Source organism: Ictidomys tridecemlineatus, chromosome 5 (assembly GCF_052094955.1).
Source record: "Ictidomys tridecemlineatus isolate mIctTri1 chromosome 5, mIctTri1.hap1, whole genome shotgun sequence".
In the NCBI taxonomy this organism is placed as follows: domain Eukaryota; kingdom Metazoa; phylum Chordata; class Mammalia; order Rodentia; family Sciuridae; genus Ictidomys; species Ictidomys tridecemlineatus.
Genome location: NC_135481.1, coordinates 100,505,674 through 100,524,677, shown reverse-complemented (window position 1 = coordinate 100,524,677; position 19,004 = coordinate 100,505,674). Strand labels below are relative to the sequence as shown.

At 42.8% G+C, this 19,004-nt stretch overlaps 1 protein-coding gene across 37 annotated transcripts in view; it reads right to left on the bottom strand.

The window, feature by feature from the left end:
* Window positions 1–19,004, bottom strand: part of Nrxn3 (neurexin 3) — a 1,549,271-nt gene that overhangs the window by 1,369,570 nt on the left and 160,697 nt on the right. The window lies entirely within an intron of this gene.

Below are 19,004 nucleotides of genomic sequence, written 5' to 3'. Positions count from 1 at the left end.
ATAAAAAAAAATTTTCAGCAATGGAAACAGGTAGTCTTTTAGAAACCCTTTCAGGAAGCTGGGGCGGTAGAAGTCAAGCTGCAAAGAGTTAAGAAGGTCATGTGGTTGCTGAGCTAGTAAGGGGCAGCTCTTCTTCCAGAAAGCTTCTTAGTGAAGGGTAGTACATTAAGGATTGGTATTTTTCGGCAAGGGGAAAGTGCCAAAAGAAAAGGAGATTAAAAATTCAAAAGAGACAGGGGAATATTGATGATGCCACAAGGTTCCAGAGAAGGCAGGAGGGCTTGGGGCAACGACAGCTAGTCCACCTGCCAAAGTGGAAAGAGAGGCCAGCCCAGAAAGACAGGTTCACGCCAGGCCCTTGGCATTGTTGTCTAGAAGTACAAGTGCATACTTACCAACCAGAACATAAAAGCTACATTAAGAGCTTTCTTAAGAACACTTTTTAAAGATCTCTTGAAAAAAAAAATATCAGGAGTTGCCATATTACTAAAGCATAGTCCAAACCCTTGTGGGTACAAGTGGTTTGACTGACATGTTGCTCCTAAGAGGACCATGAGCTGACAGGTGTGGAAATTTCTCTTACATGAGGATGTTACTCTAGCCCAGTGGCTCTCAACCCTGGCTGCAGAACTGGCTAGATCATTTACAGGACTCCGCACAAAATGAAAACAGGGACTCCTCTGTTGGAAGATGAATAAGAATTTTAAGAAGGCAATGGTAGAACTGAGTATGGAACCCACTGTAGCTTCCTACCCATGAGGTTGGCCCCACCAAGGGGCACATCAGAGTCAACATGCTAATGCCCAGGCCATACCTGGGACTAACTAAAGCCAGAACCTTCAGGGGGTGAGACCAGTACATCAGAAGTTTTCAAAGCTCCCCCCACCCCGATCCCAATGTGCACCAAGGTTCAGAACTTCTACTGACTTGTCATAGAATCTGATTTCATACCAGCTTTGAAAATCATTTTCTTTAAATAAGAATTCTATCTGGAAAAAAACATAATGGCCTTACAAAATGGGCTGTAGCCCCACTTGCTCAGTAGTGAATCCTACTTCTCCACCAACCCATTCCTATCAAGTGGCTCAAATTATTAGTATAAAAAAGAATGAAAATATCTTTCTAAGATAAACAAATGGATTATCATGCAAACCAAAAATAAGAGACAACTTGAGGCAGTGGAGTCCATGCTGATTTCCTTTAAGACTCCTTCCTGTATTCCTGTTTGGTTTTTTTTGTTTTGTTTTGTTTTTGTTTTTGTTTTTGTTTTTGTTTTTGTTTTTGCTCTACCAGATGAATTCTTCTAGGGTCTGGGAACTAGCCCAGAGCTTATCCATCCTTTTGAATAATGCATGGCACAAGGTCCTTCCAAGGAACAGTAACCTGGACAGAAAGCTTGGTTAAGGCAGAAGAATCTGGCCATCACCTAATCCAAAGCTTTAGGTTTATCCCAAGAGACAGGATCAAATGAGGATGATCACCCAAGCAGCATTGCTGGGCAGCAACCAGCTGGATGCATAGCTACCCACACACTTTAAAGGAGATGGACTACTGCAGTGAACAGAGAAAAAGTGAGGGTTCCCCACAGGCATTTTAGGCCCTGATTGCATCACAGAAGTTAATCCCTTTACAGTGGTCTTTGAGGTAAGCAGTCTTATGGGCTGAGGCAAATTATGTAGACCTCCAATGGTTGTCCCCTCAGTATAACAGCAAGGATAACAGAAAGTCTTTCATTCTGATCTTATCAGCCAGAGTAACAGGAATGTTTTGAAGTAAAGGTCAGGGGTTTGAATCCTGGCTCTAGCACTTAGTAGCTGTATAGGCTTTCTGTGCCTCAGTTTCCTCACTGGAAAAACTGAACCAATGAAGTAGCATAGAATTACTAAGGTAATTAAATGAGCCGGGTGCTGTGGTGCATGCCTGTAATCCCAGCGGCTAAGGAGGCTAAGGCAGGAGGATCACAAGTTCAAAGTCAACCTCAGTAAAAGTGAGGCCCTAAGCAACTCAGTGAGACCCTGACTCTAAATAAAATACAAAATAGGACTGGGGATGTGGCTCAGTGGTCAAGTGCCCCTGAGTTCAATTCCCCTTACCCCAAAATAAAGAAAGGAAGAATAAAAGATTAAATGAGATAACTCATGTGTCGTGCTCATAACAGTGCTTAATATATATTAAATACTCAGTAAAAAAGCTACCATCCTCAGTATCAACACTACTACACCATTCCCCAAGCATCCACTCATTTCTCTCCTTCTTTGCCCAAAGTTAAATTAAGTTTCAAACAGCTTAAGTCATTGGCTCCAAGTTTCACAAACCAGGAGGAGTAATTCCTAGGGCTAGAGCACGTGTTGTCCATTTTATACTCTCAACGCCTTCATCTCACTTAGCTTGAGAACTGAGCAGAAACCTCCTAGGCAGCCTTTCCAGTACAGTATGGATTGCCACCATATTCTACTCTAGTGAAGATTAAAGAAGATGGTGTGGGATGCTGTTTGTCACACTAACAATCAATCCATGTTAGCTATTGTTAGTATTGTCATTATTATTCTTATGACCATACAACTGATGAGCTTTCAGGAAAACTGCAGGTAAATGGATCGTATCCACCATATTGTAGACCCACTCAAAGAGCTGGCTCCCCTTAAGGAATCCAATGTTGAACCTTTATTAAAAATAGAATCCTTATTCATACAGTGATTTAAGTCACCCCGTTTAACCATCCCATGCATATGCTGGGAGTCTCCTGTATTGGCCAAGCTTAAATTAAGAGAAGCCACAATTCCAAGTTATCATGAGCAAGAGATAGGGCCAAGACGTAATTTTAGAAAAAGTTCAAGCTCAGAATCTACAGTCCCACAGCTAGAGATTCATCAGTATGGTGGGGGCGGGGGCAGGGGGGCTAAAAAGAAAGGAGACAATGGCTTCTGTGTCTTTGTAAGACCACCCCCAACCCCCAGAGAATTGCAGACCACCATCCATACCCAGCTCACCTTCTATTGCAGATATTCTTATGGACACAGCTCTACGCCCCCAGTGAGGGTCCATTGGCAGCCATATTGGGGTTATACACCTACTGTTAGGGGAAACTTCCTGACCAATCAAATGGTATTAAATCATTGCATCTATTTTTCCATACAAGTGATTGTCTCTTCTAGAAAGAAACCTGCCCTATGGCACCAATTTTATTTTTTTTGCTGAGTGGCCTAGGAAAAAAAAATAAAAATCTAAAACAACAATGAATTTCGCGACAATTAAACTGGCATATGATGAAAGCCACAAATGCATAATTACCGTGTCCCACTTGGTACAATACACTCCAGAGTTGCCAAAAACTGCCCACTCTGATAGCAGTTGCCCTTACGCGGGGCCTGGGCTCTGCAGCTGCATCTCAATGAGCCTAAGTCGGCTGCCTGGAATGGTTTCCCTGGTAACGGGGTTCTGGCTGAGAGGGACATTGATTACCCCCGAGGAATGAGTTTCCACATGGAGGGAGACTGGGTGAATGCAAAAGCAGAGAATTTGGAGGGGGAGGCAGTATCCACAGGGGCACGGAAGTCACTGAACACCTGGGGGAACCCCCAAGCTCTTCCCATTCCAAAACAGAGGAAAGTAATAAAAAATGTTGTTCCTTGAGGGTTTTTGAGGTGAGACCTAAAGTTGAAATCCACTCCTGACTCACCACATTCTTTACCAGCGGAACTGACTCGTCGTTGAGAGGGTTGGAATTTACAGCCACCTCTCTTCTTAATTCTCTGGATGACTCTGGACAAATCACCTCCCCAAGTAAACTAAAGAGAGTTAAAACTAAGTGGCTTTCTGAGACTTGAAGGTTATTGTCATCTGAGAAGAGGGACACCAGCCCAGCTTTGGAAGGCAAAGTGAGAGAAAATTTCTAGGTTAACCATTGTCCTTTCCGGTGACATTCTCCTTTTAAAAAAATTATCCTCTCCCATCTCAAAGGCATTCTCCAGAACTAAATTGAGATTTCTCACCACTTGTTTTCAAAGGTGGCCTTTAAGAAAAAGTTGAAGGTTGCCACCAGACTTGGCCAATTTCCACCGTGAATGGAACGACTCCGAATGCTACCATGGATGAAGGAATTCCTCTGTGGCCCGATGCTGGGAGAAGGCTGGAGGTGCCCCCTTTTCCTATCATGGCTGTGTGATCCTCAGAATGGCTCAATCCTCCTCACCAATCATGCATTAATGATGAATGAATGTTAGACTCCTGAGATCTCAGAGAAGGAAGAAGAGAAAAGCATCCCAGGTCAAGGGAACAGCATATGTAAAGGCTCTGTGGCTGAAGAAAATGGGCTCACATGAGGCCTGACAAAAGCCAATGTGGCTAGAGACCTCAGAGAAGGGACTATAGTGAGAGTGGGGGATGAGATGGGCAGAAGCTCAATTATGCAAACCTTATGGGCTACGTTAGTGATTGTGCTTGTATCCCAAAAGTTTGAGATTCTACTAGTGGGAGAGAAAGACACAGGTCACTTCACAAGATTTTATTTTGAAAACACTAATTTAATTAAGGACATGAACAAACCAGTTAGAGGTCTATTGCCATGATCCAGGCACAGAGATACAACCAGCTTAATGGCCACATTTCAAAAGGGAAAAGGGGTTTACATGAATGGCTGCTGTTGCCCCTCTGTTGACTCCCTCTGAGTCCAGGTACGGTCTCCTGCTTGATCTGCCTCACCTTCTTTGACATCATCCCCTGGGACTTATGTGCTGACTGTTAAGGTCTCAACCCAGAGAGTGGATTCCCTCTGCCCCTTGGTAGCCATCACCTTGGTCCCCTTACTTTGCACTGATGTCTTACTCAATTAAAAGCCTGAAACCCTCCAGAGATTTTTCTGATTCTCATTCCTTCACAGAGCACATAAATCTTCTTACTTGTTAATTTTTTATCTCACAACAGTCCCTTGTAATAAAGAGAGAATGTTTAGCAAATTCATATCTTTTGGGCATGATAAGACAAAGGAAAGAAGGAAGGAAGGAAGGAAGGAAGGAAGGAAGGAAGGAAGGAAGGAAGGAAGGAAGGAAGGAAGGAAGGAAGGAAGGAAAGGAGTGAAGAAGGAATGAAGGAAGGAAAAATTTCTCCCTTCTTACTACTGGATGTCAAAAGAAACAGAAACCTGTTCTTGGAGCCTTTCGTCTGACCAAAGCATTCTAACTGCTTAAGTTAGAATTTTTTTGAAAATTGTCCCAGTGATCCTCTGATAGGGTATCTACCCTGGCTGAACACTAAGCACCCAGTTGGAAGAAGATCAGAAAGAGGAATGTAAGACTTTTGCATCTTTACTCAGAGATACGTGATTTTGATCCCATGGACTGGGAGTACAGGACAGGAAAGTCTGGACAGCAATGTGGGGCAAATGTCCATCCACTGTGGGTTTCAAGTGGAAACAGAAGTGAGTCCACCGCATCTTCTTTGATACTTCTTCCAGCAGGAGGTAGGGTCTGTGTCCCCACCCCACGATTCTGAGTTCTATGGCTGATCTGATCAAGGGAACACTATGCCACTGGATGAAAATGATGCTGGACCTCCAGGAGCCTACAGAGGTTTTCTCCTTTTGAAGACACAGATAGAAGTTAGATGATTGTTCTTATTTTAAATAGATGTTTCCTATTCATGCAGGCTTTTGTGAATCCCAGCGTTCCTATGGGCATAACTATTACATGGCAATGAAAGAACTAAAGCTATCGAGTGAAAAGTCACTAACAAGTAAATAGCAATCAAAAGCATAACTAAAAGACTTTCAAAATACCAGTGCAAGTCAATGGGAATAAAAGGACTTTTTAAAAAGGTCTGATTTACAAATGACCTTTTTAAGGAATATATCTATGAAGTGAGGTTTACCTATATAAACACCCCAGGAGACCCCAACTGCTCCTTTGTATAAAAAAAAAAAAATTTCACGATTGTTATAGATTTATTTTATCCCCCTCTGAATTTCAATCTGTATCTCCCCTGGGACCCATTTCTGAAGATATAGAAATTGCCTATTTCCAGGTACAAACAGAACTGGAATTGAAGTCTCTCCCTTAGTCCCAAATGCCCAGACTTCTCTACCTTCTGAAGGCCATTAGGGGATGGAAAACAAAAAGAAAAAGAGTTTGCAATTTTTTCCCCTCAAATCTTTTATTTTTCTATAGTACTGTGGCCTAAATATTTGTATACCCTTAAAATTCATATGTTGAAACCTAATCACCAATATTAAGAGGTGGGGCCTTTGGAAATAACAGGAGCATAAGGGTGGTGCCTTTTGAATGGGATCGATGTCCTCATAAAAGAGGTCCCAAAGAGCTGCCTTGTCCGTTTCACATGAGGACACAGATAGAAGGCGCCATCTATGATTGAGAAAACGGGCTATCCCCAGACACTGAATCTGTCAGCACCTTAATCTTGGTCTTCCCAGCCTCAAGATCTGCTGAGAGAAAAAATTTTGTTCCTTAGAAGCCACCTCGTCTACAGTATTTTGTCAGTTTCCTCATCTACAAAAACAAAAGATCACCCTGGACAAGACCATCTGGCAGTACTTTCCAGTCCTAGGAATCCAAAACTTCATACTTGGCAGGTGTGAGATCAGTCCTCTCATTGTCACCTTGGAGAAAAGTCCTCCTGGGTTAGCTCAAGAACCTCTTCACTGTGTTGAGAGGGATGGTTGCCAAGAGAAACCCAAGTAAAGCAAGAGTCCGATCACTTCCAGCCTTCTGAAAGGAAGTCGGTCCATGCGAACCAAGATGGCGTGTAGAGTCACATACAGGTTTCATCACACCAAAACTATTTCTTTCTCTGAGTTAAAAGAAAGATGATTCCTGACTTCCATAGCTTCCCAGAGCCTTCCTGATGACAGCAAGCATTCCCAGGGCTGACCCAACTGCCACCTGAGTGCTCTCTGCTTCCATCATTTCTGAGACACCACAGAACTTCCAACCTTTGAAACTTTTCTCATTCCTGTCTCATTCTCTCTCTTAGACAATTGAAATTCTCTTTTTCTTTTATCTTGAGAAGATTTATGCAGTGGTAGAAAATCCAGGGATTTAATTTTTGTGCCCTGATATCCACACAAAGCCGGTTGATAGTAGAATGAATGAATATCCCCAAGGAGCTCTGGCTAACAACCTCAGCCTTAACTGGAGCTCTTTGGAATGTTACAGAAGGTTGCTGATGTGCCAGATAGGCATGGGGTGAGGAGTGGGCTAAAGTGTGGTATTTATAAAAAATACTTTTGTGTTACTCAGTGGAAACATGTAGAACAATGGACACAAAAGGTGGCCCTCCAAGAGGTGAGGAGAGATGAGGAGTTGGGTATGTAATAAAGGAAGCACTTTAAGTCAGTGGGTAAAGGAGATTACTGCTAATAAATGTCATGGGGCTACCGAGTTTTAAAGAAAGGAAATAAATAAAGGGAATCTTATTCTCTACCTCACATCAAAAAAATATTTCTGCTGCATTAGAGTCCTAATGGTCAGAAGTAAGACTTTATCAGTATTAGGAAAAAATGTAGGGCAAACCTACTGCATTTATGGCATTGAAATTGGGAAATATTTCATAGACAAGGCATAAAAAAATTATGACACACAGAAGACCAAATTAATAAATTTGCCAACATCAAAATATAAAAACTTCTGGGCACAGTGGCACATGCTAGCAGCTTGGGAGGCTGAGGCAGGAGGATCATAAGTTCAAAGCCAGCCTCAGCAATTTAACTAGGCACTTAGCAACTCAGAGAGACCCTGTCTCTAACTAAAATATTAAAAAGGGCCAGGGATGTGGGTCAGTGGTTAAGCACTCCTGGGTTCAATTCCCAGTGCCAAATCATCATCATCATTATCATCATCATCATCATCATCATCATCATCTTGTTTGTTGCAAAAGATACCATAAACAAAGTTTTAAAATAAGAGGAAAACTGAGAGACGATATTATATAATCCTTTCCAGAGAAAGAATTGGTATCCAAAGAACTCAAAAAATCTAGAAAAACTGACAAACTACTAAAAAGGGTATGAATGTGTATCTTACAAAACAAGAAATCTTGAGATCAGTATATGTATAAAATGTTACTTAATCTCTCTGGTAATCAAAGAAAAGCAAGGAAAAAAAGTCATTCACATCTGTGGTTCAACTTATAAGGTCTGTGACAGCAAGTACTGGAAAAGAGAAGGAGAAAGAGAACATCCACTCTTGGTGGGAAGATAAATTGTACAATCATTTTAGGGAACTTTTGGCAGTGTATAAATGTATCTCTTAAGAACAAAAATTCATTTCTAGTATATATCCTAGAAAAGCCTTCATACATGTGTGCAAAAATGTTCACACTAGCTGAAATGTTTTCAAATGCTAGTAACTATAAACAATACAAACGTCTACCACTAAGGCACAGGACAAATATGGTATAGTCACATAGACCTCTACACAGCAGGAGAAATGGACAAACTAGAGTTAAATGTATCAGCACCAAGGAGAGCAACTTGCTGAAAACTATAGTAACCATTTCTGTGAATACTATATAATGTGTATAAATAATTAAGTATGAAACTAATGTAAAAAAGCTTGAACTAGAAGAATAAATACCAGATTCTTGACAATGGTTGCCTCTGGCAGTGGGGTAGTGAATAAAACAAAGTAGAGAAATTTTATCTGTATTTTAAGAAATTTTATAATAAAAATAAATGTGGAGTACACAAGACATAATATAAGCATTTGCTCATTCTGGGTAATGGGCACTCAGGGGTTTGCATTATTCTCCAGATTTTTCTATTTTGATTTTTTTCATTACCAAGGGGGAAAATATCAGATGATGTTCTCACATTGAATGTAAACCTTCACACGCTAAATGTCTGCATTGCTTTCTCCATCTCTGCCCCAACACAGACCTTCATCCTTCTCACATAGGTCATTACTAGTCTCCCAACCTCCAGTCTCCACCTCTATAGTGTTACCAGGGTGATTTTTCTGAAATATAAATCTTAAAAAAATTATTAAACAAAATGCAAAGGAACTCTCTTATGATAGACCCTCACCTTCAGAATAAAATTCTAGCTTCTTTGCATGATAGACAAAGCCCTCCATGAGCCAACCTCTGTTTCATTCTGTACTCCCAAGTGCCACATTCCTTTACCCTCCATCCCCTCATACACACACTGTGCTCAAGCCACACATGCTGCCTCAAAGCTCCAACGTCTTCATTCCTATATAGACACTCTTTCCCCACTTACTCCAACATAGGACTCAGGAATCATTCCCTGGTCACTCTAGCCTGCAGCCAGGGCTCTTCCTGCTATAAGCATTCAGCCGTTTTCTCACCACATTCTAAGAGTCTTCTTCCTAGGGGAATCTGATGCTCCCAGGCAGCAGGAGCCAGGTCTCCTACAGCACTCTCCTCCCCTGTGTCATAATTATCACTCAGCAAGTCTTGTCCCATTAATAAATTAAAATACACATGCAAATACAAAACACCCACTGAGCATGTAAAATCATCCTAAGAAGTGTTTCATTCCTTCATGTGACAATGACTAGGAATGACACTAATAGCAATAGTTCTCCTTTGTTGAGTGCTCAACAAAATACATGCCAGACCTCGAGGGGGAATAGGAAACAAGGATAGGCCCTAACCCTTGTCTTCAAGGAGCTTACTTCTTGGTGTAGAAATATTCCAAAGATGTGAAGCAACCTGACCATTATACACAGACCATGTGCAATGGAAAAGCAAAGTAATGCCCCATTCCAGCAGATTCCCCTAAAAGCACTTAGATCTAGGGCTGCTTCACATGAACAAGAGGTTCCATTTGTGAATCAGATAGGAAGAAAGGGTCCCAAAATAACTGATGCCTCCTCCAAATTTTCCAGCAAATATCCTGCCTGAAACAGATATGGAAAATTGGAGCAGGCCCAAATCAGGTTAGGACTCCCATGCATAACTGCCTGTCAAAATGCCCTGCATCCCCAGGATTGATAATTTAAGGAGAAAAAGGGGCTGGCACTGGTAACAACTTGGCCAGACAGCCACAATCCTGCCCCTGCACCAGGGCTCTGCTGTTCAAATCAATATTCGTTAGCAAGCGGAATGAGCTCGTTTCACGCATGTTCTAATTAGACAATGGAGATTATTACAAAACACCTGCAATGTTTGTAATCGTTTAAAATAATGAGAATCAATATTAGCTTCCAGAGGCACCATATGGTAAATGCTCATTCCAGGCATGTGGTCCCTGATAGGCTCTCAATGCTTCAAAACTGATCATTAACATTTTTTAATTTGCAAGAAGTTGCTCTCGGTTAATGAATTGGCTGCCTGTGTGCCCTCTGCACAGTGACCGCCTCTAAGTGATCATTTAATTGTAACATGACCTCAGTGCCCACTGAAGCACTTGAGGTCTGCTGCAAAGGATACCCTCCGGTATCAAGCACCTGAACCTTCCAGGCGCTCCACAGACATCTGACTTCCAAGCCCCTAAGTTGGTGCTGCTTATATCATCCGGAGAGTTTGAGTGGTGGGGCCCAAACCCAGGGTTTCTAGCTCAGCGGGTGAAGAATGCAGAATGAGACCCTCCATTTCCAACAGGCTCCCAGGTGCTGCAGATGCTTTTGATCTCAAGAACCCATTTCAAAAGCCCAGCTCTGACAGACAACACTCAGCCTTCCACTATAAATGAACACTTTCCCCATCCCACAAAACTGCATGGAGAACAAATGAAGATTGAGAAGTCTTTATTTCTCCTACTTTCCCTTAACAAACTTACAGGCCACACCTAGAGAGATGGGCAGTGAGCCTCACATAATGTGTGTTAAGACAGATGCTGGCCTAGGCATTTAGGCATCTTAATTAACCCTCAGCACAACCCCAGAAAAGAGCAAATTGAGGCTCAGGCTTGTTCAATGTCAGCTGACGACCAATAAATGAATCAGATTCAAACAAAGGCTTTATGCCCCCAAGTCCTGTGATTCATCCATCACAGGGCACTGTCTGCATGACCAGAGTGTGTGCCACATCCTTCCTCATACAGAACGTGCTTTCCCTTGCCCCTGGGCCCCCTTGACCACCCCCTGTGTTAATGTGGGGAAGTTTCCTTAGTCTAAACACACAGATCATGCATATTCTTGGAGCCCAGGCCAGTACTGACTCTTCTTGCTTCACCCCTGGTCAAAAGCTGCCCTCACAGTAAACTGAGTTTGCAACACAAACCCCCGTTGCTTTGCTTTACCATTCTGATCCACTAGTCCTGTGCTTCCCAACTTTGAATGTGCAAAGGAATCCCCTGGAAATCTTGTTAAAACCTGCCTCTGAAGGCATGTAGGCTGAGCCCAGAATCAGCCCATCTAACCTGTTCCCAGGTGATGCTAGAGAAGAAGCGCTCTGTGCCAGAGTAAACCCGGAGGACCTGGAGTGGCGGGAAACATGCGCGCTGACCTCAAGAACACCTAGGCTCAAATCTCCCCCACCATGTTTTTCTTAGAGTAGTTTTGTTAACCTCTTGGAACATCAGTTTCCTCATCTATGAAATGGGAATGACTCCTACTCCAAAGCATTATGAGATGAATAAGACACTGATAGAAACCAGCATCCTACCTCTCTCCCCTTGACAAACTCTCAGCAACACCTCCACCTCTCTTCCTCCTATAATCTAACCTATGAGCCATAAAGGTCCAGCATTTTTACCTTCCTTTTAGCACTGATGAATTGCAGCTTTGCATATACTATGTACATAGCCAGTCGGTGGCAAGTCTTAAAATACAACCAAGGCTGTCTTTATCCCAAGCTGAATGCTGTTTCCAAAGCCCCTGAGACTAAGGACTAGAGGAGTTCTTATTTGGTGTTGGAGACAACAAATGATCAGAAGGCTATCCATGACAGGATCAGGGTCTGTGTGAGGACAACAGAGCTCCGTGGGAGTCCTCAGGAAAGAATGAGCGTCTTGTATTCGACCTTACCTTTTGCTATCTAGAATAAGAAATATGAAGGGGGTGGAGGAGAGATTTCTGTGCAGCAACAGCTTAGAAAGTAGTTATGCCTCATCTTATCTCTATTTGAAGCTTTATTCTCATCCAGGGAGCAACTTGGCAAAACACTCCTTGGGATAACGCACAGGACACGTCTCAGCCCCAGGCAGTGCGCCTGGAGAAATGTACAATCAAAAGAAGAAAAAACAGTTAAAACTGAAAAATCATAGGCAGGATTTATAGCAAAGTTCGCTCAGGGGCAGGTAAATTCACTAAGCTCCCTGAGCGCTTTCTTTTTCTTCCTCCTTTGATGTTTTAAAATACATAAGACTGTTGTTTTATATCGTCCCCATAAAACATTGCCTGCTACAGAAGCTGCAATCAGGGATTCTGCCGGCATCGGCATTTGTCATTGGGCTTGTAATTCACAGCAATTCATAAACTTTTTCAAAACGCTGTGAACATAACTTCAGGGGGTTAATAAAACAGCTTTCTTCTCCTCTACTTCTTTCCATTGATAACTTATTCAAATTGTAATTGCCCGTAATGTGCACCCTCTATCACATTACTACTCACGCCCCATGCAGTCTCCCACACCATCCATCACCCCCGGCTGTCAGCCAAGTCCGCGTTCCTGCCCTAAGCGCAAAAATGTAACTGCTGCTCTTTTCACATCTAGTGGACGAGCCCCTGGCCCACGTGCCTCCCACTCTCCAGCTCCCTCCTGCTGGTGTTGCAAGACAGGACCCTACTGCCCGCTCAGGGACAGGTATTTCGTCTCAGGGCTGCCGGTGTTCAGTCTCCCTGCATCTGCTGGCTGGTGGGGTTAAGCAAGTTGGGCAGAGTTTCTGAGCATGCGCAGACAGTCCGCTGGGTAAGGTGGGTGTTGGCAGGCTTGTAGACTTAAGTCAGAAGACCTCATCCCCTCCCTTGTGCCCTCTCTTGTGTGAAGGCACGTAAGCCCCTTCACTTCTTGGAGACTGTTTTCTCACCTGGGAAGCGGAAGACCATAATACCTGACCCCTATTCTCCAGGACCTTCATCACCATGTTAAGGAGTCGAAGAGATTATTTCTGAGGCCGACTTTGACTCATACAAGAGTATGACATTTCCCTCCAGTGTTTCCAATTAAAACAGCAAGTTAGGGTGAGAGGAATTGAGGTAAGCCTGAGAACAAGGGACCAAATGTGGAGGGAGGTCATGAGGTGGAACATATCTCTTAGCAAGCAAATAAAAAGGACATTAGGATTGGTGCAACTGGTTGGTGCTAGGAAGATGGACATCTGGTTTTTGTGGCCCCAAGATGGGCAAAAGCATCAGTCAAGCTGTCATTAGGGACTAGCCACCATCTAGAGGGCAACGTGCATCAGAAGATTCTCTTTTGCCCCACTGCCTCTGCTTCAGGTACCGAACCTGTCCTAAGCCAGCACCAGTGGCTTCTCCATCTCCTGAGCACCCTTTCCCAGGAGATTGGAGTCAGCCCTTAATGATCTTCCCTTCAAAAACAACCCCATCATCCCAGATGCTCCTGATGCATCCACCTCAGGCCCCACAGAGCTACAGAGTAAGTGGGACACACAGGCCTGTCCCTGGGAGTCTGAGAGCACAGAAAAGACACATGTCTTTGTTCCCTGTGGTTGATTTCAAGTCTCATCCCCACCTCAGTCTTGTTGAAATCCCCTGCAACAAGTGGTAGCAATGGGTTTGGCCAGCAGGAGCCTGAATGTAACCAAGAAGAGAGAGGAGAAATCTTGGAGACTGTCAAGAGACCTCCCTGGCCCCCATCATCCTGAAATGGGTTCTTTTTATAATACATGAGGGAAACAAATTGGTTTTCTACACCCATCTAGGCTGAGAAGTGGCAATAAAAGAAAGGGGGAGGAGAGAGAAGAGAAGTCTCTCCTTAAATCCCACAGTTAAGCCTCCAACCTTTGCCTGAGCCCCTGGGAGCCCCAAGTCCCCTGGGAAGAGGCAGGTGTAGGAAAAATGCTCTTTTCTGCAGCTGCTACCACTTAACACAAATCACTTATTTCATCTTCTTAGCAAGCACCGGGTGTCTCCAATCCCACCGACTGCTTTCTCAAAACCTTAAGACTTAGCATTCCCTGGTAGGACTTCCTCACAGACAAGATTGCCTTCCTCGTGCGATTTACATTAGCAGGGAGTCTGTTATTAGCTTGATATTTTATCTCTGACACTGTGAGAAATATTGCTGCCATAAACCCGGGTGCCCTTAGTAAAAGCTGAACTACTTGGCAAAAGCTAATAAAGTGAGGAACAATGAAAGCAATTGGCTGTGAATGCCTAAGCAGCAAAGACAACAGCTGCCCCCCAGGTCTAGCCCTAGGCATGTGCACCCACAAATGTGCACACACACACACACACACACACGCACACACATACACCATCCCTCACCACACTCCCTAGACATGCCCTTCCAAAACAATTCTCTATAGTCCGAGGCTCTTGCTTGGCTCATCCCTAAGAAGCTGGGCTCCACATTACCCAAGCCATACTAAAGTTGTTAGTTTAGGGCCTCTCACACTTTAGAAGGTTCAGGAAAAAACAAAGAGCTTGCCAAGAACTCAAATTCCCAGCCCTTGTTCCCTTTCAGAGATCTGAGTACGTAATGACATCTGGAAATTTACGTTTATAACAGGATCTCCAGGAGGCCAAAAAGGACCAGACTTCAAAGAATGCTGTACACTAGTCATCCCTAATCTGAGAGGCATCCATTCCAAGTGCCCCAGTAGATGCCTCAAACAAGATAGCACAGAACCCCATATAGACTGGTTTTTCTTCTATAGTCATACACTATATAAAAATGTTTTGGTCAATGAGAGACCACATATATGATAGTGGTTCCATAAGATTACAATGAAGCTAGACAATTCCTATTGCCCAGTGATACCATAGTTGTTTCAGTGTCACGATGCATGTTTGGGGTGATGTGGATAAAAACAAACCTATTGTGCTCCTAGTCATATAAAAGTATAGCACATAAAATTATGCACAGTATGTATACAGTAAGCTAAACCATCTAGGTTTGTTAAAGTACATCCTATGATAGTCACACAACAATGAAATCACCTAATGACGTATTTCTCAGAATATATATCTATCAATTGACCCATGATTACCTACATACCTACTACAATAAAGTTTACCTTATTAATAAGGCACTATAAGAGATTAACAGGAATGACTAATGATAAAATAGAACAATGATAATGATATACTGTCATAAAAGTTGTTTGCAGTGTGAATTGTTTACTTCTGGAATTTTCCATTTAATATTTCACAGACTTTGGTTGACAGCAGTAAGCGGCGTGTGCAACTGAACCTGCAGGAAGTCACACTGCAAATAAGAGGGAACTCCTACATTAGCAGGTAAATAGTGAACAGGACGGCAGGAGTGCCCTGTTTTGGCACCACTATTCAGTGAAGAGCGGACTGCACAACAGAAAAAGTTTGGCAAGGCTCCTATTTAAGATTTGGTTATCTAAATGCCCCAAAGGCCTCAGTCCAAGGCCACCACATCAAAATGGCAGCTTCCTTTTCCCCAATTCCAGTGCCAGCCTGGCTTCTGTGTATGTGCCTCATATGCAAAGGAAGGGCCTGCTCAGTTATATTGATGAGCATGTGCTGTGAGATGGTAGATGTACTTTAAGGAATTTTAATAAAGTCACCATCTCCTTTGGCTTTGGCTACTTGTTGGGGAAATAGCCCTGTAAGAGAATCCCAAATTCAATAGCTGGAGGGAAGTACAGACTGATACACGTGTCTGCACACATTGGCTGAGAAATTCCAATGAGCCCTGTGATAGTACTGTTGGGTTGTGTTCCAGGGATAATCTTTGTCTATCAGCTGCTAATATTCTGGTGGAAAACAATGAAGACCCAATCACAAGTAGCCCCAACATGTGCCTATATTTTTAACAAGTGTTTCTTTGCCCAGCGTGAGACTAGAAGTAGAGGAGGTGGGCTCCACCATGATGAATTATAAGGTGGAGAACCAAAAAATGGCCTAATGAGGTGGTCTCAATCCTGACCACGTAGAGGAATCATCTAAGGAATTAAAAAATAACAATAATCACCAACCCTAGAGATCCCAACTCAGTGATCTGGAATGAGGCCAGGTGCAGGTAGTTTTGATAGCCCCTCAGATGATTCTAACATGCAGCTAGAGTCAAGCCTCGGTGCCTACAAGAACTTCCAGGGAGTTGAAAACCATGTGTTCAACCTTCACTGCAGTTGAACCTGGGTAGCTTCACAATATGTTGATGCTGGGGTTCCAAGCCCAGAGATTCTGATTCCTTGGTCTAGGGACTTTTTAAATCTCCCCAGGTGTTTGCTTTGTACAGCAAGGTGGAGAATGTTAGCTGGAGGATGTTTCATGCTGGGGGCTGCCTGCCCTTGGATTCTGGATTTAACCAGAGGGATCTAGTCGGAACCACAGGATTTGGAATTGAGGCTGAGTTCAAGATTTAACTTTGTCATAAACTTGTGGCAATTCAGGAAAGTCATCAACACTCTGAACCTCAGCTTCTTACAATTCCATCTCACAGAGGTGGTATAAGAATTAAACAAAACCATTTGGAAGTACTCTAAAGATGATGATTGACTAGATTCACATCATTTATTTGGCTGATTGCTGGATTCTTCCTTAACCAAAATATCTGTTTGTATGGAGTTATGTGGGAGAGGCCCCCCAGACAAATAATAATACGAATAAATGGTACTGTGGGTTTAAACACATTTTTCCATCATTTTCTTACTTGACTCTCAAGAACTGTGAGATTATGATGTCCCATATGAGAAAAGAGGAGAAAAAGGCTCAAACATTCACAGTGTGGGGCTGTCATCACCCAAGTGGTAGAAGCACAATTCAACTTGTCTCTACTGACTTGAGACGCCCAACTCCTTTCCTTATTCCAATGTTTCGCCAGCTTTACCATGCAACGGACGACTGGGTCTTAATCCCAAGACTTTGCTTCTGTAGCTCTAGGGTAGGACTGAAGAAATTTGCATTTCTAACATTGCCCAGTTGTTGTTGGTCAAGTGGCCACACTTTGAGAACCACTGAACTACTCCAAACTTTGTTAGTAGAGAATTGCCCTGCACAATAAGACAACTATGACTGTGACCAAAAACTATGGGGGGACAGAGGAAATGGGGAAAAAAAAATGAACCACCTGAGTGTCATCAACTGCCCCTTCTTCTTTTAAGCATACAAGGAAACAGGCTCAGTAAACCAAAATACTATATCAAAGACACTTGGCTAGGCTGGGGATGTGGCTCAAGTGGTAGCGAGCTCGCCTGGCATGCATGCGGCCTAGGTTCGATCCTCAGCACCACATACCAACAAAGATGTTGTGTCCACCAAAAACTAAAAAAAATAAATAAATATTAAAATTCTCTCTCTCTCTCTCTCTCTCTTTCTCTCAAAAAAAAAAAAAAAAGACACTTGGCTAATGTGTGCTTCTCTCTATACAGGAAAGGGCAGCCAGGAGATAGCTCCTAAAGCTAGAGAAAATACCAAGAAAGATTTTGGTGCCATGAACTCAAGAAATATTAGAAACCCAGGCTCTGGAGGATTTGAATTCCAATATATTAGTCATATGACTTTGGATAAGTCAACACAACTCTCTAAAACACAGCTTGATTGACTGTAAAATTGAGGAAGTAACTGTACCTAGCTCACAGGACTGCTGTGAGACCATTTAATAAGATAATAAATGTGAAACACACAATTTACCTGGCATATATTAAGCACCCAATAAGTATTAGCAGTTACATATAATCATTATTGTTATTGCCACCACCATCCCACTACTGTCACCATCAGCAAGCACCAGCTGAGCACCTAATGAGAAAGAGTGCCCCAGAATTTGGCCCTAACAAGCATTTCTCAGGCTGTATGGAGGCAGAGCCCCGGGGCTGGTGCTGCCTGCAGCAGTGCCTCTCAAAAGAACAGAATGACATGCATTTCTCAAGTTCAAGTAGGATAAAAAGGATATTCCTTTGAGACTCTTCTAACCGCCTCTGAGTTCCATGGAAATATGTTGTGTTGTCACCAAGTCATTATTGTGGAATTGATCATCTGCATGTTCATTGACTCCCTCACTCTCTAACCTGATTTGTCAGGGCCCATCCCAGTTTCAGCACTGAATGTCATGCACACCAGGAAATCCCTTAGTCCCAGGCAAACCAGAAGAGTTGCTCAAGAGACCTCTCTTTCACACACCTTTTGGTAAGATGAATATTTTAATTATCAGCATTGGCAAGAATACTCGAAGGGTAGAGAGCAAGGTAAGAATCTGTCATCCTACCCTAGGCAAAAATATAGAGGAGTTATAGCCCTGACTTCCTTAATCCTGTGTCCTTTTCTATTCCCCAGTAAGAAGTGATCCTAGATACATTTATATACATTCATCATCTTTAAAAGATTCTTGGTTCAAGGACTTTATATTTCAATGGAAAACCAAATATTAGTTGAAGACCTGGAGTAATTATGAGTGAATGATTTATATTTGGAGGTGAAGAATCCAGGGCAATTCTTCCTGAACCTCTCACAAATCACAGACTTCCTGGACAAACATTCTCCTCCTTGTACAAACTATTCCTCCTAGAGGAGGGACCACAACAGAACCACCTAACTCAGGAGCTAAAAAATAACAGTCTGCCTCAGGCCGAATCCTATCTGCTTTAGAAGTAAACTTTTATTGGAAGAGTCACACTGGTTTGTTTACATATTACCTAAGGTTGTATTCCTGATACACCACCAGAGCTGAGTAGTTGCACAGAAGACCCTCTGACCTATAAAGCTAAAAATATTTCCCACTTGCTCCCCTATAATTCTAGTTTCTTGCTACTCAAAGTATGGTCCATTGACCAGCCTGGGCATTATTTGAGAGCTTGTTAGAAAGGTAGACTCTCTCAGGTCCTACTCCAAACCTTCTTAATAAGAATCTGCAAGAATGCCTCCCATCCCTGGGTACACAAATTACTTCTCTTACTTGTACCCATCAAGAGTACAGTTTATTTCCCCTCC